The 19,355-nt window shown below is 34.6% G+C and overlaps 1 long non-coding RNA gene across 6 annotated transcripts in view; it reads left to right on the top strand.

The window, feature by feature from the left end:
• The window catches only part of LOC139039873 (uncharacterized), a 423,143-nt gene that overhangs the window by 91,792 nt on the left and 311,996 nt on the right, over nucleotides 1-19,355 (top strand). The window lies entirely within an intron of this gene.

The following is a 19,355-nucleotide window of genomic DNA, read 5'->3' on the forward strand; positions in this document are numbered from 1 at the left end:
AATGACTTCAGGGAGGCGGTTGCGATGCCTACAGCCAGGCTCAGGCAGGACGTTATGGACCCTTGGCTGCTGGTGTCAAAATGTGACTCATGACCCTTCTTTATCAATCTCTTTGTCAACCTAAGCCCAAGAGACAGAACTGGACCCTGGAATCAGGGACAAAATGGAGAACTCTCCCTCCTCTGGCTGTGGAAGGGTCTAATTCACAGATGATGGCTAAGACCCACCTTCCGTGAAGTCTTTCTGGATATGACCAGACACAGGAGAGATTGTATGAAATAAAGAAGCACCAGATTGGGAGCCAAAGAGCCTTGTTTTCCATGAGGCTCTACCACTGTGTTCATGTCATCTTCTGTCTGTAAGACAGGGAGTTTGGGGCAGAAGACCTGACAGGCTCCTTCAAGCATAAACGTTCTTGGATTCAGATGTAGTAAGGTAGAGTCTGTCTGCAAACTGCCGTCCTACAAGCCCTGCAGGAGAGCTCTCCAGATCGCAGCTGCTTCTGTGGGAGTGGCAAGTTTGTTCTGAAGGGGATTTGTGCCCGAGGGTCAGATTGGATGCGCTACTTTCTAAAGTGCTTCTAGTTATAATAGAGCCCCTAGGTCCACATTACCAGTGAGAAGTTTTGTTGTTGTTGTTGTGCTGTCAACTCCATTCCTACTCCTAGTGACCCTGTGTACAGCAGAGTTCTGTCCTTTTTGTGTCATCCTCTCACCTTCCAGCACTATATCAGACAACGCTCTGCTGCTATTCATGACCAAATTTTTCCAGAAGTAGGTGGCCAGGCCCTTCTTCCTAGACTGGCTTAGACTGGAAGCTTCACTGAAACCTGTCCACCATGGGTGACCCTGCTGGTATTTGAAATACAGGTGGCATAGCTTTCAGCATCACAGTAACATGCAGCCGCCACAGTATGACATTTGACACATGGCAGTGTGGTTCCTGACCAGGAAATGAACCCGGGCTGTAGGAACGCCAAATCCTAAACACTAGACCACCAGGGTGGTGTGTTTTATTAGTGTCTGTCAAAACAGCTTATTTATAAACGTCTTCAAAATGTCTTTTAAGGGAATAAACAGAGTAAATGTATATTGTTGAGTCCAGGTATTTCTCTCATTCCTTGTTTCTGCCCTGCTGTTTCCATGCCTTGGAAGGGGACTAAAGCAATGCTGCTGTAAGTCTGCTGCTGAGATTTCCCAATGTTCAGAAGCCAGTCCATTCAAGGTAGAAACCAGCTGTGATCATAAATGCCTCTCCCCTTCAAGCCTAGAACAATTATAGCACGGAGGGCATTTGATATTTGTCAAAGATATCAGTTCTATAGTGCCACCTAGAAGTGTTTAAATGGTCAAATTAGCACTGGAAACCCTTACAATAAATGATCCAAGATCCTTTGTTAAATACAGCCTGGACTAAGGTTTCGACCACATTTGTCTATACAGTGTACAAGTTTAGTTTGAATAGAACTTACGAGTGTTTTTAGAATACCTAATACAGAAGATAAGTTCCATGTCAATTAATTAATTTATCAATTCATTAAAAATATTGTTTTGGAGTGACAAACATGTCAGAAACATGGCAGGGTATATCTTTGGAAATGAAATTTACAGTTAATGAATTCCTTACCATTATCATTTAATGAATACTTCAAGTAATGTAATTACTTTGTGTGCCACAAAATACCTCTGCCCATACTCATTTAGAAAATTTGTCAGGTATATAGAATTTGAAATGCAGACTATGGCTGGCTAAAACTGTCAGATGTGTTTTCTGTTAAAATCTCTTCTTAAATGCTATCTTCTAAAATACATTAGTTCCTTGGGTACTTAATGTTCGGATCTTTTTTAAAGTTAAATCTAGAATACTTACACTGTATCTGCTGGAGGCCAACTTGAGAAAACAAGTGAAGACTCTATTTAGAGGGTTTTTTTCCTTCTCCCCAAAGCCCCCTAGTACATAGTTGTATGTTCTAATTGTGGGTCCTTCTAACTCTCCTATGTGGGACGCCACCTCAGCATGGCTTGAAGAGCAGCGCTAGGTCCACCCAGGATCCGAACCCGCAAAACCCTGGGCCCCCAAAGCAGAGCATGTGAACTTAACCACTCAGCCGCGGGGCCAGCCACTATTTAGAGTTTTGACGGTCGAAGTGGCCATAGAGATTGTCTAGTCACAGTTCTCATTTAATAGGTAAACCATGCAGTTTGAGGTGTTAAGTGACTTTGTCAAGATTGTACATCTAGTTGTGTTAGACTCAGGAAAAGAACCTAGTTTAACTGCCCTATTTTCCATCTCTATTTAAAATTTCTTTCCAAGATATCACAGTAACCTGCAATTATTATGATTGAATAAACTCTGCCACCTTTCCATTGGAAAGTTTCAGCTTTGAAATATCATATCTTCAGATACATGCTCTTTCACTCTCACTCAGGAAATTATTCTGACAATTCCGAGTTTAGATATGCCAGGTATACTGAGTGAAATTACTTGGCAGGCTGGCAAAATGGCATTTTAAGTAGTAATTCCTTTTGAGTACAGGGGTTATCGTTAAAGTTATGACTTGTTTATTATACACAAGATTATGGGTCCATCCCAAGTTCAAGCTTGACCCCTAACTTGGCATCCTGTTTTAATCTTGAACCTTCTGAATATTGAGTTTTATGCATGTTAACCAGATATTCACTATTGCAAAAGGATTCTTGACTTTAAATATTTTGCCATCTTGTAATGAATGACTGAAATGTCCCATAAAATCTCATATATCTATATTCAAACAAAATCTCATGTATTATCTCTCTGCTTACTAATAGAGAAATTCTGACTTTAGGTTTATCAAATATTCTCAAATATATCAAATATAGTTTTTACGCTGTGCATTTGCAGATCAATTTCATCAATACCACTGAAAAACAAGTAACAAATTTTCACTACACACAGGAATTTTACAGACCTTTGGAAGGATCAACTCCCTCCAAAGAAAGATATGTATACATCAGGGCAGAAAGTCTAATGATAGGCTCTAAATGTGTTACCTTTCTTATCATAAAGAGATTGCCTCTGAGGAAAGAGACATTATGGCTAAGAGATAAAAATAATGAATCAATTAAGGTCACCAATATTCGTAGCCTAGGAAGGATTTAGAAAGAAGCAAGCTTCATGAGCACAGTGATTGTTTTGCTCACTTTGGATCATCAGTAGCTAGAAAAGTGTCTTGCACGTAGGAGGTGCCCAATAAACAATGCTAACAATTATTGAAAAGAGGAAAGAATAAAATGATATGTTATAATATGACAATAAAGAAGCATTTAAAAACAAGGATGATATTTCATCCCTTAGTGTAAGTAAATTTCTAGTTGTTAATGTTTTCCTTATTTACAAAATGCATTTCTCTTTTTATTAATGTGTATCGAATAAACCTCACTTTGCTTAAAAGAAAGGCAATTTAATTTTAACAGAAATTGAGGATCCTGCAGTTAATATTTTGCCTGAAATTTGGTTCAAGTTGCATCTGGGTAAATGAATCTCTCTACTTCAATCTACTAAAACGCACTGCATTCTACCCAAGACTAAAGCTTTTTAAAGGAAAACCTTGGTGAAAATCTGCATGTGAGGTCACTTTTGTGTCACAATTCAAAATAAGCACATGTCTCTTAATGGAGGAGACACTCAGATAATCTATTTAAAAACTAAAAATCTAATTGACTGCTAAAAAGTAATAATGGGAAATGAATAGGGCATTTTTTTAAAATGGTGAACTATTCAGATGCAAGCTAGGCTAAGGCTGACTTTCAGATGAAATGCTGACGTGAGCACACACATCCAACATTTCTCAGTGTAGTGGTCAAATAAATAAATATATATCAGTGCCAGCACTATAAACTAGGGAAGAATGCCATTCAAGTGCTAGATAGTTCAAGAAATCTCTGCTAGATACTGTAATGATGAGATCAATTGATAGAAGTCTGGCTGAATTTGATAACCTATAGATGGTAACAGACTTAATGAGAAATGAAAGCATGAAAAGCATTAACATTATTACTTGTAAGATGCCCGGCACTCTTCCATGATCTTTACATGCATTAACTTGTTTAATCTTCCCAATGCTATCAAGTAAGTATTATTATAAAAAGAACAGAGAATTTAAGTTACTTTCCCAAGAAGTCATATCATTACTAGTTTTTGGAGCTAGGATTCAATCCAGGCAATTGGATGCCAGAGCCAACATTCTTAGCTACTCTGCTGTCCTGCTTCATGAGTTAATGGTTAAAAAAATTATAATATACCTACGTACCTTAATTCTACACAGTCATTAAAAGTGTAATTTGGGAGAATATTTAATAACATATGTAAATTTTCACAATTCATGGCTGAGTTGAAAAGAATTCTAAATTATTATGAAGGGATGCACATACAAACAATATGTTTGGTTAAGCAGGTTAACGATTATATTTATTTTTCAGGAAGCATATGAGTAGTTTCTTCTCCACACCATTGGATATGTGAGAATATCTCACTATTGCTTTCATATATAAATGAAAAGTTGGTTGTACATATAATATTTAGTCACTTGCTTTTTTATTTGAAACCAGAAAGTCATTATATAAAAGGACTACTAGTAAACTTGAGACCAATGAAACATATAGAACAAAATAGAATGTTGTAGATATGAGAACAAGCTTGAAGTCAAAATTCTAGAAATATTTTTGATAATATTAGTATAACATTTTCGACAATTCCAGCTTAAAACAGTCCATCCAGATGATAGTGAGAAAAAAGTGGAATTTAAGAGCAGATTAGATCATTCTGGCAGACACTATCATTTTTTTCTTAGATATCATCATTGGATAAATATAAGTTAAATTTAACTATTGTAAACGCACTGAGAATTATTAGTAGAATTTAAATAAGATTTTTAACATTCAAATCAGATAACATACAATCTCAGTAGCAAGTGCAAAAAAGAAAAATTGAAATAAAAATGTACTGCTTGAAATAAAAATGTATTGCTTAAAATAAAAATGGCTAGAACTAAATGACCAAGGTGATTAATAATGAAACAATAATATGGGATCCTATTAATGATAAATTAGGTAATTGAGACCACTGTCACATTAAAGGCCAAAGCATTCAGTATGAATTTGAAGCCATTTTTTACCCTTGGGAACAGGTGACTTCCAGAAACAGAGGCTAGGAGACCTGGAGGATGAGCAACATTCTTGAATCTATCACAGGTTCAAGTTAACAAGATTAGTGTCTGAACCTAAGAATTCATTGCTAGCAGATCTCCTTAAAAGAAGAGCTAAAGGAAGTCCTTTAAAATGAAAGATAACGACTCCAGGTGGTGACTCATATTCAAAGAGAGAAAAAAAGGCACCAGAAATTATAAACATGTGGGTTAATATAAAAGACTGTAGATTATTTTTAAAAATCATTCATTGTCTTAATACTTTGAAGACATAAGATTGCATAAAAATAATTATAACACTATTGTTGGGTGAATATTGTATAACAGTATAGTATATATGACAATAATAGCAAAAGAAGAGGGACAGAATAGAGCTATATTTGAAGATTTCTATATTTTCCAAAAATTTAGTATTAATCTGAAGTAGTTTGTGAATAGTTAAGATGCCTATCATTATCTCTCAACCAACCAATAAGAAAACAATTCAGAAATCAATTCAGAAATAAATAATAAAGGAATTACTCCCCACTAAGTGATGTAGGAAAGACAAAAAAGAAAGAGACGTGTAAAACATACAGCAAAATGGCAAATATAAATCCAATCATATCAACAATCACACTAAATATGAACAGTCCAGACACCCCGATCAAAAGGCATAGATTGTTAAACTGGATTAAAAAACAAGATTCTATTATGTGCTGTATATAAAAGTATACTTTCAATTCAATGACAAAGTAGGTTGAAAGTAAGAAGAAAAAATATGTTATGTAAACGATAACCATAAGAGAGCTTGAGTGATTATACTAATGTCAACAAAACAGACTTTAAGACAAATATTCCTAAGGATAGAAATATTTCATAATGATAAAATGGTCACTGTATCAGGGAAGTATAACAATTATAAATATATGCACATTTAAGAACAGAGACTCAAAATTCATCAATCAAAAGTTCACAGAATTGAAAAGAGAATAGATCATCCAACAATATTAGTTGGAGATGTTAACTCTCCACTTGATAATTGATAGAATAATTAGGCAGAAAATCAGGAGACTGTATCACACTATCAAGCAGCTTAACCAAGTGCCATTTATAGACTTCAAGCAAACTGCAGAATACGTGCTCTTCTCAATCGCACGTGGACCGTTCTACAGGATAGAATGTACACTGAGCCGCAAAACAAGTCTCAATAAATTTAAATGGATTGAAATCATAGAACATATGCTTCCAGACAACAATGTAATTAAATTGGAAATCAATAAAAATAACTGAATCATGGAAATCCTCTAATATTTGAAAATTAAAAATTACGTACTTCATGGGTCAAAGAAGAAATCACAAGGGAAATTAGAAAAATTGGAAGATTGAAGTAGGATTTAAAAAGTAATTTACTGAACAGGAAATGGATGATATTTATATAATAACAGGTAACACAATCCCTAATAAATCATAAAATCCAGACTTTGATGAAGTGAATAGCCTAGCAGGAAAATGCATGAAATGTAATCAGTCATGCAGTAGAAATAGACGTAAACAAAAAAAATAGAAGCATATTTTATGACTCTAATTGTTTAGGGCTCCTGGAAAACAACAATAAACTAATATATGTATATTGACCTCTTTACCCTATATTGAGCTACTGTCCAATATTGTCCATCCACCCACATGTGGCTATTGAGCACTTAGAAGGAAGGTCGTATAAACCATGGTGTGCTGTCAGTGTGAAATACATATTGGATTTCCAAGACTTAGTGCAAAAAAAGGGAATATAAGCTATCTCATTAATGTACATTGAATATACATTGAAATAATATTTTGGAATTATGCTCAAATGTTTATGGATAGTGAATAATGACAGCGATTTGCCAAATTCTTCATAGCTCAAATTGACTGAAATGAGCATGCTGTTTTTTGAAAGAAAGAAAAGGGATATTGAAAATAAAATAAATCTGAAAAATCATCAAGAGAAACTACTTATAACCTCTTAAATGTCAGAGCCTCATCAAGGTATTCTGTGTAGGAATAAAATAACTTTTCTCACCCCTGAACACCTGCATCACCTTATTCTAGACTTCATGTGGCATGTGATATTTTAATAGTAACATATATTTTCTGTTCTCTTTTTAGGTTTTAAATCTATTAGGTCAGAGTTCATGCCTCATTCCTCTTTGAACACCACATGCAAATTCTATAGTGGGTGATTAATGCCACTTGTTGCAAGCTTTTGAATTAATACCTAATTTAAGCTAAAAATCACATTTAAAAGCCAAATGTTCACATTTTTGGATTATTATCGCATGGCTCACATATATTTCCTCAATAGATGAAGATTGACTATATATCACACTTATAAAAGCCTCATCTGTAAATAATTTGATTCTTCAATGTTTATTGGAAAGGGATTTTGCACTAGCTGCTTGAGGAAATGCCAATTTTAGTAAAACATTCGAAGAATTAACAATCTATATCTTTCTCATTCTGAAGAAAGATTATACTTATTTCTAATGGGAATACCAACCTTGAGAATAGATATACTTTCTGCAGTTGAAGAGCTAGAAGCAAGGTTAATTTTTTTAAAGTGAAAAGGACGTGAAACCTTCTGCAGGCAATGAAAAGACAAAAAAAAAAAAAAACAAGGACTAACTTGTGCCACCTGTCACAGAACCTCACATTTAATGTGTGCTTTGTAAATATATGCTAAGTGTTAATAACCTTCTAACAAATGATCTTATTCTCAAGACTGATTTTCTTGTTGTCCAATTGGACATACCTGTATGATGACATTTGTTTAATTAATACCTATGGAGGTCAAAACTGAGAGAAGCATTTCTCCCTTCTAAAGACTGAAGGGTTATTACTTGCTGAAAAACAGAAAAATACAAGAATGATTTTATTGTATATTTTCTCAAGTGTGGTTGTAATTTAATTGTATTTTTCTTATTATGAAAGAGGACAGTATGCAAGGAAAATGTGGGATCCTATATGTGTCAAAAAGGAATTGAGGCCACTTTCTGTATGATTCCAAATATATGACCGTCTGGAAAAGGCGACATCATGGAGACAGTAAAAAAATCAGTGGTTGCCAGAGCTTAGAAGAGAGAAAGGGATGAATAGGCAGAACACGGAGGAGTTTGAGGGCAGTAAAACTACTCTGTATGATACTATAATGCTGGATATATTTTAGTATACATTTGTCCAAACCCATAGAATATACAAGACAAGGAATGAACCCTAAGGTAAATCATGGACTTTAGGCAATAACAATATATCAATGTAGGTTTACCAATTGTAACAAATGTACCACCCTGTGGGACATGTTGATAATGAAGGACCTATTTGCATGTGTGGGGGCAGGGGGCATATGGAAAATGTATCTTCTGCTCAATATTGCTGTGAGCCTAAAACTGCTCTAAAAAAAGTCTAGGTTAAAAAAAAAAAGGAAGAGAGAGCATGGGCTAAGGGATGCCTGCCTGAATGTGAAATGAAGGGTTCACACTATTCCTAACTCACAGGTGTGTACAGAGATGTGCCCACACACACAACACAACAAAACTTGGTGCTAAGATCCCAGAAAAGTATGCCTCTACATCTGGGTAATCCAGATCTTAGGGGATAGCAGGCTCAGAGAGATGATTTTAAAATTTCTATCCGAGAGTAAGTTGTTCAAAGAGAAGCTTAATTTTGGAGTGGAACTATTGGCCAAGTAGGTTTATATTCAACCAACAAAAACCAGTTGGTTTATTTTAGGACATAGCATGCACATCATCCTCTAGGACAGAAAGAAGAGGAGAAAAGAGAACACATATTAAAGAATAAACGACTAATAGAAAATTCTTTGCATAGAGTAGGTTTGACATGAGGAAAAGGAGAAACCAAGTGAAAATTGGATGAATTCTCAATGAATAGGAATCAGATGATAGAATGAAGACTCCAGAGAGGGTATCAACGAATGTTTCCTACCTCGTGTATTTTATTATCTTGGTCCCACATTGTGATGGTTAATTATAAGTGTCAACTTGACTGGTGTCAGGGGTGCCTAGATGGCTGGTAAAACATTATTTCTCAGTGTATCTATGAAAATGTTTCTGGAAAACATCAGCATTTGAAATTGTAGACTGAGTAGCTAAGGTCTTTGTCACCAATGCGGATGGGCATCCTCAAACCCATCGAGGGCCTGAATATAACAAAAAGGGGGAGGAAGTACAAACTCACCCACTTTGCTCGAGCTGGGACATCCATCTTCTCCTGCCCTTGGACATCAGTGCTCCTGGTTCTCAGGCTTTTGGACTCGAATTGGATTATACCACCGGCTTTCTTGGGTCTCCAGCTTGCAGACAGTAGATTGTGGGAGTTCTCAGCCTCCGAAATCGTGTGAGCAATTCCTGTAACAAATCTCTTCTTATATATATTTATATATATATCTGATTGGTCTGTTTCTCTGGAGAATCCTGACTGATACATTTATGTTAGTCACAAAAGTAACTCAATTACCATATAAGAGGTAAGGTTTGAGAGTTGGAAAATATATGTTTTGCTCTAAATAATTTTAAGTAAATAAAACAATCTTATCTGTCAAGAGAAAAAAGTCAGTTTTTTCTTTGTGACAGTGAATTGAATCCAATTTCCAGGACACTAGGTATTTCATGTGCTCCAAAATGTAATTCCCCAAATATAGTTATTTGTTCAATTGACAATTTTATACCTATGGTGGTTTAATTTGGAAGTAAGAAAAGATAATTGCACTTTTAATTTTCTCATTTTCTACAAAATGAAATGTTCCTGACAATAATCTTTCTGCTCTTTGAAACAAAATTACTATGGTAGAGATGCCACTTTGAATATCATGAAATTTTAAGTAGCTTATTTAATTATCGTAGTTGTTATAATTTCTAAACTCATGTGGAAACTGATTTGACAGATTATAGAATAAATAAAAAAATGAAAACAGTTTAAATTAATTTAATACTCATTTTCTATACATATAATGTAATTTTAGTTTTAGTTGCTTAAACACCTATAACTGCACAAAATGAACAGCTCATATTAAAATTCTTTTTTCGGCAAAGAAAATCAATTTTTCCTTATCATCATATAAATACCATTTTCTCATCACACACTCCTTCCAAACAGACATTGTATGTTCCTCTGAAGCCTGGTTGTTGACTGTCTTGAATTATTTCTCCCCAATAAATAGCCACAAATCAAATCAGAGATTAAGTAGCAGCATGAAAATGCTGCTCCCCCGCTCACTTCCTTCCCCCCCTCACCACCTTCAGAGGAGTCGCTGCCCGGAGGAGGTTTAATGCACTGTCTGCATGTCTACGTCCCCAGAGCACCAAAACAACCAAACTACTTTTGGTGTATTAAACTGTTTTTTCCTGTCTATAGGAAAACAGGTAATTGGTTTGTATATTTGTAATGCCTTTTCTCAGTTGCGTTTTCTTACTTGCTTTTGATATTAAAATGCAGAGATGTGAAATCTATTTCAATGTAATAAATCCAGTATTTATTACACGTCTACCAGGTACCCAAATAGGAGTAGGATCTGTGAAGGATGTGAGAGAAGGGCACCGCAGAGTCCGTGTCCTTGCAGAGAGAAGAGTAGAAGCCTAGTGGGGAGAGAGCCCTACAGGGAGGAAGCAACCAAATAACTGTAGAAATAAATCGTGAACGGAATGAAACTTAGGATCAAATTCATTGCAAGTTAATATATTTACTCTTCATATGAGTCAAAAGGGTTGCTTAATGGTTAGGTGGAAATATTTGGGTTAACTCTACTGATGATATAGCTGGCCTAAAAACTATTTCCTTTTATGTTACTGCTAATAGGTAGCCAAGTAAAACCCTTCATTTATTTATTCGACAAATAGTAACACTTGTTACTTGCTAGGCATTCAATAAACAGATAGGTCAAAGAAGTATTATAGTTCTTCTATAGTTTAACGGAAATAGTTCTTGGCCTTATGGAGCGCAGATTGTAATGAGAGGGATGCACTTTAACCAAGGAATCGTGATATATATTTAATTAAAAATGGTTACTCCTGAAACTAATATAATATTGTATGTCAACTATGCTTCAATTAAAAAAAAGAAAATGGTAACAGTTATGGAAAAATGCAGAAGAAAACAAATAATGGAGAGCAGTCATGGAGAGCAGAAGGAGTTTAGAGATTGCCCCCTGAAGGAGATGATGCTTGACTTGAAATTTTGAAATTTAGAGAATGAAAACGAGGCAAATCATAGAACAAGATAAAGTGAGGAAGGGTAGAAGTTATTGCATAGATTCGGAGGATAGGTAATGTGAGAAAATTACGGTAGCTGAAATTCACAAACTGAAGTTGAGAATGGAAATGTTTTGGATAAACCTGAAGAAACAGACAAGGGTCAAGTCAAGGAAGGTCTTATGTTACATGCCATAGTACTATTTTTTTAATTGCTAAAAAATATAGAAAGCCATGGATAGATTTTAGATTAGGAGTAAAAAGTAAAATTGTGCTTTAAATAGACTTCTTTATGATTAAGAAGGAATTAGAAGAGTGCAAGAGCGTATTAATTTCACAGCTTTATCAGAACTGGTCACCTTTTCCTGGTAACAGTGGAGATCCACTGTCTCATTTGGGAAAAAAATTTAAATTATGGAATTAATAACTACTTTGATCAGATCAGAGCAAGGCCACTATCAAAAACAGATATTCTTTAAAATCAATTATTAAATTTGTTTTGTAAATAATCTATAACAGTATCTTAAAGGTTTTAAATATATGATTTATCCAACACTGTATAGTAATTATTCTGTTTGGACTGTATGGAAAAAGAAGCCTCTTCTGACATCACTGCCCACAAACTTGTGACCATTCATAAACCCCTCCTGTGACAAGATAAAGATTGGGTGACATACAGAGACCCAAGCTGATCGCACAGCTTTGCGTTGGCTCCCCTAGCGCTGTCGGGAATTGAGGGAAGTGCCTATGATCGTGCTTCTGTTTCTGGTGGAATTAATATTTCATGAGATTCTACCTCTGTCTATTGAATTAAACAATAATGAATTGAACTATGCCTGACGGCTGTTTTCCATTTGTTACTTTTCCCTCGCATAAAAAAATAATAATAATTCACGTTGCTTCAGTAACATGAACTCTGCTTGACAGCTGGCTGATTTTCTGTCAGTAGGCTTGGAGTCTGGAGGAACATTTACGATGAATTAAACTTAAAAAACAGACAAAAATCAGTAAAGTAAAAGAGTTTTTAGTCATCTGTATTTAATTTTTCTTCCCCTATAGTACACATCTATTCCAGCAAAGTGCTAAACTGAAGAAGTGGCCATCAAGCTGTGATTTAATTATTGACATAGTTGGGCTGTTTGTTAGTTTGATCTCTGAAATGGAACCAGAGTTCGGCTAATATTAAAAATATCCCGGAACAAATATTGAATAATAACTACATTTGATGAAGTGGTTCTCCAAGGAAAATTTAGAAGTTTTTCATTTCAATTTTACTTTACATAAAATAAAAGCTTCCTTAATAACGAAAAACCATGTCTGTCCTTTCAGGTTTCTGTGTCATTATCAAACCTGACGACTTTTCTGTCAATCACACTTTATTGCCAAGCATTACTTCAGAGGGTGCAGTTAAAATTTTTTGGCTTACTCAGCAGCAGAGTTTCTTCTCTTCCTTTTTTTTTTTTTTAATGATACATCTCTTTTTAGAGAACTAAATGAATTTTACAATTAACTATATTAGCCCCATTGTCTACCACAACACCCGAATAATTCAACATCTGTGGAAGGCTGCCACAATGCATAATTCTAGGTGGAGTCAGTCACTTTACAATTTCTATGAATAAAACCTACAGCAATTTCATTCACATGCACCCTTTCCTGTGGCACCTTTAAGAAAATCCAGAAGTATTTTAAACCTCTGGCCATGCTGGAGTAAGTGGGGTAGGACTTGTTTTCTTCATATACATACATGGGTATTGGACAACAGGCAGCACAGGATTTGGATACATGGGAGAAGGGAACACATAAGGAGAGCTCCACATTGGCCTCAAATTTCTGCCCTGAGGTACTTTCCAGACTGTGGTGCAGAGATAGGGAGTCAAAGCGGAGCATATGGTCTTGCTGAGTTAAAGACTAAGACTGGAGTTAAAACTAAGGCAGTGGCTGGCATTTGTGAAGTAGGATGTGGCCGAGGAAAGCACTGAGCAGAGTGTGGCTCTAGAAGTCTACCTGAGGGCTTCCTGTAAGCTCCTGGGTACAGTAAGCTGCACAAGTGCAGGGAGGACTCCATGAGCCCCAGCAGAGAGCAGCTTCTGAGGGGTGAGAGGTAAAAGAAGACAAAGGTTGTATAGTGCTGGGAGATCTTGAAGTTCTAGTGTAGCCAGAAAGGAGAGAACTTATTGCGCATCTGTAGCGTTCAGTTGATGCCCCAGAAATGAAACAAAATCTCCAGAAACATCTTGAGAGAAAGGAACACACGCTAGGACTAAAAATCAAAACTGAACCAGATCTGCCCTGGCAAAAACATAAAACGAAGGATCATTCATCAGAAGGTTCTACAAGTAAGAGAATTGCTTGCCAAGACAAAATAAAATGAGACAAAATGATTAATCTCCATAAAATATATCATCCTCATTGTCTATCATTCAATCAAAATTACTAGATATTAGGAGCCGCCCATTGCAAAGTGCTTAAGTTTGCACTCTGCTTTGCTGGCCCAGGCTTTCACTGGTCAGGATCCTGGGCATGGATATGGCACCGCTCATCAAGCTATGCTGAGGCTGTGTCCCAAATGGCACAACCAGAATGACCTACAACTAGAATATACAACCTTGTACTGGGGGGCTTTGGTAGAAAAATAAGGGAAAAAAAAAAAAGAAGATTGGCAACAGATGTTACCTCAGGGCTCAATCTTAAAAAAAAAAAATGCTAGGCACATAGTTCAAACCTATTAAACATTTAAACAAATAATTACTAGATATTAGAAGCTAGAATATGTTACACATATTCAGTAAAAATGTAGTTAATAGAAACAAATTCCAAAATGACAAAAATGTTGGAATAATCAGTTAACTTTAAAATATCTATTATAAATATTTTATTAGACTTTGAAAAATGGACATGGGTAATGAGATGAAAAATCTTGGTACAGAAATATAAAGCATAAGCAAAACCAAATTAAAATTCTGGAACTTTAAAAATATATTAAATTAAAAGGTAAATTCAATTATCAGTATATTGGACCCTACAGAAAAAAGTATAAATAAACTTCAACAAGTATCAGTAAAAATCATCCAATCTGATGAATACAATATAAAATTAGGGCAAAAAATGAGACATCTCAGTAGCTTATGACACAATAAGAATCACAATAACCTACATTTAACTGAAGTCCCAGAAGTATAGAAGAAAGAGAATGAGGCAGAATAATAATAATAATAAAACCATTGGAAGGACTAATGGGTGAAAATTTCCCAGTGTTTTTTGAAAACATTATCCTACAGAGCCAAGATTTTAGAAAACTCCAACAGAACGAGTAAAAAGAAAATCAAACCAAGGCACGTCATTGTCAAACTACTAAAAGCAACGATAAAGAAAAATTCTAAAAAACTCAAAGCATCCAAAAACTAGGACACATTACATACAGGTCAACAGTGATACAAAGGCCATTTCGCTTCTTATCAGAAACAATATACATCAGGCCAGAAGACATTGAAAAACATTTTTAAATGCTGAAAATAAGAAACCGTCAGGTAGAATTTTACACACAGAAAAAAATAGCCTTCAAAAATGATAGTGAAGTAAAGATATTATCAGATAAACACTGAAAGAGTTCATCCTCAGAAGAGCTACACTACAAAATTGAGCAACAAGCTAATCAGATTGGAGGACAATAATATCACATGGAAATTTAGACCTATAAGAAAGAATAAAGAGTCCCCAGGAATTGAAATGTGTATAGATTGATTTTTTTCTTGCTTTCTTTAAAAGACAAGTATCTGTTTAAGGCAAAGACAGTAACACTGTACTGTGGAGTCTATAACATGTAGAAGGAAAATACGTGAGAATTACACTGTCGACCATGTGGAGTGAATGTAAATATGCTTTTATAAGCTTCTCATATTTTACACTGAGTGGCACAGTAAGACTAGGTAGATTGTGGTCATTTAAGGATGCATATAGCCATTTCCAGTGCAACCACTAACAAATAAAAAATATATAATTATAAAGCTGGTAGAGAAATTAAAATGGAACACCAAAAATATTTGATTACCCCAAATGAAAGTAGGAAGCAAGAATAAGAAAATAAAAACAGGCAAATAGTCAAAATAGCAATGAGGTAGAATTAAATGCAAGTATATGACTAATAACATTAAATAATAGTCCAATAAAAACTCAAATTGAAGGCAAATATATTCATAAAAATTTAAAAGGGAGAATTAACTATATAAGCATATATGAGTATAGGTTGAAAGCAAGAAGATGAGAAACGTATGTAACATGCAAAGTGGTAATAGAAGAAAGTTGGATTAGTAAAACATAAAAAGAGAGCTTTCATAATGATGTGTCAATTCAATAGGAATCATAGAAATCCAAAGTATGTATGCTTCTACCAACAGATTCAAATTAAAGGAGGTAAAAATTAACAGAACTAAATGGAAAAATAGACAAATCAAAAAATCATGATTGGAGAATTTAATATTCCTCTCTCAGAAATTTTTAGAACTAAACCAAAAAACTATAACACTATAGAAGATTTGAACAGCACTATCAACTAACTTGCTCTAATTGACATTTAGAGAAAACACATGAGAAATTCAGAAAATATCTTATTTTCAAATGGATGCCAAATATTCAACATAATTGATTTTTTCCTTGGGCAAAATAATTCTTAATGAATCAAAAGAAGGAACTACTACATAATATGTTCTCTGACACTAATGGGACTATTTTAGAAATCAAAAATTAAAATTATATATAGAACACATCAATATTCAGGAAAAAAGCAATGTATTTGTAAGTAATCCATGAGTCAAAGAAGAAATTACAAGATACATTTGAAAATATTTCAAGCTAAATGATAACCAGAATATAGCAAACTAATATTTGTAAGATACATATAGGAAATAAAAAACATTTAAAATAAATAATATAATTTCTACTTTACAAAACTAGAAAAAGTAGAATAGACTAAGCCTAAGAGAAGTAAATGGAAGATAAGAGCAGATATCAATAAAATTGAAGTCACACCAATAATGAACAGAATTAACAAAGCTTAAAGGCGAATCTTAAAGATCAATAAAATTGATGTCTCTACACTGATTAAAGGAAAAGGAGAAAATACAAATTTACATTACCGGGAATGAAAGAGTGAGGATACTGTTAAGTTAAGATGTCACTAATGAGATCAGGGTGAAATTAAGAAAATATTCTAAACAAATTCATGCCAATAAATTTGACAAATTACATTAAATGTACACAAACTCTGAACCACACAATTACCAAAACTGACTTAAAAATGAATAGAGAATCCAAATAGCCCTACATTAAGTGAAAAATAGTAATTAAACACATTTCCAGAACACGTACACAAAAATACTGCATAGTAGATGATTCCATTTATGTGAGTTTTTAGAAAGGGCAGCTCAATAGAGCATCCTGGATTAACCATTAAGCAAAGTTTTAGCACATGTTTAGGGCACCATGAGAAGTGGGGCATCAGAGGGTTTTCCCCCCACTAGTATGCCTTTAACTTTTTCACTGCCACACTCCACTTTTTAGTCAAATTTTTTGCAACTGCTTTATCTGCTGATTTCAACTTTAATCTGAATTGTTCTTTGGCACGGTGATTGACTCGAGTTTAAAAGTTTGGTTTGAAGGTGTCATCAGATATCATATTTGTTACTGTCTCATGACTTGGGAATTTCACTTCAGTTGAGGATAAACACAGTGTAGCTGCCACTTAACTCATCTGCTGATTTATGTAACTGAACGATAAGGGCTTTATTTTAAGTAGAATGTGTATTCTGCTATTGTTTATTGAAATATTCTATAAACGTCAACTAGGTCAGCTTGGTTGTATTGTTTAGGTGTTCTCTATCCTTCATGACGTACAGTCTATTTGTTCTACCAATTATTGAGAAATGTGTGTCAAGCTCTCAAAGTATAGGTACTTCTTTAGTTCTCCTTTCGGTTCTATGAATTTTAGCTTTGTCTATTGTAAAGTCCTACAGACTCTTTCTGTGCTGCTTATTTCTTCACCCCAGCCTTGCCATCTATATCATTTTCTATTACTGTGTAACAAATTTCAACAAACTTAGCATCTTAAAACAAAACCCATTTGTCACTTTACAGCTTTGCATGTCAGAAGTCCAGGTATGGCACAACTGGTTCTCTGCTCAGGGTCTCGCACGGCTGAAATCAAGGTATAAGCCAGGCTCCATTCTCAGGAACCTCTTCCAAGCTCATTTAGGTGGAGGCCAGAGTTCTGGATCTTGTGGTTGTGAACTGAGGTACCTGTTTTCTGGCTATTAGCCGGGGGTCGCTACCAGCTCTTAGAGATTTTCTCAAGTCCTAGCCTCATGGTTCTCTCAGAAAACAGCAGACTTCAAAAACAGGAGAGAAATTTCTCTTGTTTCATATCTCTCTAACATCTTTTCTTTGACCTCTAACTACTCTTTTCAAAAGGGCTCACCAAATCAGGTGAGGCCCTCCCACACCCAATGGGAGGAGATTATACAGGGTGTACACATCACAGGGAGAGAATCTTGGGGGCCATCTTAGAATTTCGCCTACCACCCCAGCTTTACTTCCTTCTGCTTCCAACAATCCATTTCTAGTAGCATTCAGTTACCTAGATTATCTAATAGAATTCATTTGACTTTCTACAAGAGAATATTTGTCCTTTTTATGAAAGAGGAGAAAACTAAATTAAGCTGGTAATTATAGAATTTTATTTGGTCAGTCAGATGAGGGAGGAAGTCTGTGAACACATCAAGTTCATGGATTTTATTCCATTACACGATAATGTGAACAACTCTAGTTTACAAGTATTTCCTGAATTTGTTCATTTCATACCATCTCCAGTCATTTACTCTAATATACCACAATCTCTTTCTTGAATTGTTGGAATGGTCCCCTAACCAATATCTCTTACCACCCACCTTCTCACTTCCTCTGACTTCATTCAAGCCCATCCTTCAATCCTTCAAAATTCAACCAGTTTGAGGAGTGAAAGAAATATTGAATTGTGGCTGCCGTTGAGTGACCACTAAGTATTTTGACAATTTTATCTTTCTATTTAAGCATCTCCTAAAAATGTAAATATTTCAAAAATAAAATTTTTAATTAAATACTGATATGATTTTTCTTAAACTTTTGCTGTCAATATTCAGCCTAATAAAAATTTACTGATGGCACACATTTAAAGCTACAATGAAGACTGGCTTAGCTCATTCTGTAAATGTAATTGATGCCACAATGTATTCAAGCAGTCCTCATGTGCATGGCTTTTTAGGCATTGGGGATCAATTATAACAACACAGAGAAACAAAGACAATTTGTATAGCATTCAATGTAATTTTGGAGCTCTATGTAATGTAGTAATTAATAGAAAATGGAAAAATATTTTTTGTTTATGAAACAGTTGAAAATTGATTTTATTCAAATAGTTTCACTAATATAATAAAAAAAATCTTAGATAAAAGTTCACAGTGAAATATATCTCTTTTAAGAATGGTCATAAAGCATTTACTTTAAATTTTAGAATTTTAAAATTTAATACGGCTGAATAGAGAAAATAAAATAGACCTTGCATTAAAATAGGTCACTTATTGTCTTTGAAAGACAATTCTTCTGTTGTGAGTAATTGTTTATCATGATCAAGAAAAGAAATGAGTTGAGTTAAAATTAATGTATCTTTGTCTCACGGGTACGGAATTGAAATCTGCAGTCTTTGGTTTTATTTCAACTTATATTTATGTATGCATAACTTTAAAAGCTTTTACCAATTTAACTATAGTTTCATTTCACATCTATAGAATAAGGATAATGATAATCTTTTGCCCCTAAGGTATTTGGAAATCCAAGTATAAAATTGCTGCAAAGTACTAATGATGACTTTAATAAGATACAGAAACATCGAATCCTGAGGCTCTTGTTGAGTATTTCATTTT

This window comes from Equus asinus, chromosome 12 (assembly GCF_041296235.1).
Source record: "Equus asinus isolate D_3611 breed Donkey chromosome 12, EquAss-T2T_v2, whole genome shotgun sequence".
In the NCBI taxonomy this organism is placed as follows: Eukaryota; Metazoa; Chordata; class Mammalia; order Perissodactyla; family Equidae; genus Equus; species Equus asinus.